Source organism: Kryptolebias marmoratus, linkage group LG16, assembly GCF_001649575.2.
Source record: "Kryptolebias marmoratus isolate JLee-2015 linkage group LG16, ASM164957v2, whole genome shotgun sequence".
NCBI classification, from domain to species: domain Eukaryota; kingdom Metazoa; phylum Chordata; class Actinopteri; order Cyprinodontiformes; family Rivulidae; genus Kryptolebias; species Kryptolebias marmoratus.
The window spans coordinates 11234622-11235759 of NC_051445.1; the positions used below are offsets into that span (position 1 = coordinate 11234622).

The following is a 1138-nucleotide window of genomic DNA, read 5'->3' on the forward strand; positions in this document are numbered from 1 at the left end:
GCTAGCAGCCGCCCGCTAGCAGCCGCCGCTAGCAGCCGCCCGCTAGCAGCCGCCCGCTAGCAGCCGCCGCTAGCTTTGGGACCTACCGAGGAGCAGGGGAACCAACTAAAACGCCAGGACCAGGACTGGACACCGCTGGTCTAAACGGTCCCAAAACTCATGCAGACAAACTTTTTTTCTTATTCCTACAAACAATTTTTTTGCATCAAAACCCCACTGCGACGGGACTCCCGGCTTTCTGTCAGATCCTCACAGAGCGCAGAGAGCGCACACCCAAATCCTCATTGATTTCCATTGTTGTCCGAGCTCCGACTTTCCTCTGCGAAAGCGGAAGGGAAGGCTCTTTTTAACTTGTCGTGTCGCCTATAAATCACGTTGGAAACATGACAGTTTACATTTGAAACAACCGGGCTCCTCGGCTGCTCACGTTTCAGGATTGTTATGTTTCAAAAACAACTCGTAGTTTTCACACAGTGAGCGTTTGGTTCGTTTTTATCCCACTTTTCTGCCTGCCTAATGCAAACTGTGGTCAGGGAGTGATAGACACAGGTGTGTGGTTACCATGGTGATCCTAATGAGCCACTTTTTTTGCTCTAGGTCCCTCCTTACAGTTTGGACATGAGAAAGTAGATTCGTACAAAAGGCAGTCCCAAATTCTTGGACTCTGTAGAGGAAAGCTGATGCATGCTGGGACATTCGGCTGCATTGGGAAGCTACAGAAATGTCCTGGTTTTCTATTAGAACTGGATTAATTTAGGATAAACTCGGTCGTTTTAGTAAAAAAAGAGGAAAGAGAAGACCATAAAAAAGAGACAAGTGCACTGCAAACAAGTGGAACGCCATCCCAGGCTGCCAGGAATAATAATAATAATAATAGGAAGAAACTTTAAATGCTGAAACAGCTTATAAAGATGGACACTGCAGCGCTCCCCACCAGAACCAAACCGTCACCGCAGCCAGCCGCCCGCAGGCCACATGTAGGCGCACTAATAGCCCCCTTCTCCCCAGTGCGGTGCACCGCCGCGGTCTCTGGAAACTTCCCCTCACCACACACACACGGCACCACCACCACCACCCCCCAGAGAAGCTCGCACACAAAAGGTCCCCGGCACAACAGAGCCGCTCAGGCCGAAGTAAC

At 50.4% G+C, this 1138-nt stretch overlaps 1 protein-coding gene across 2 annotated transcripts in view; it reads right to left on the minus strand.

Annotated features, from left to right (window-relative positions):
• The window catches only part of adamtsl4 (ADAMTS-like 4), a 49497-nt gene that overhangs the window by 44771 nt on the left and 3588 nt on the right, over positions 1 to 1138 (minus strand). The gene's annotated exons all lie outside the window — the stretch shown is intronic.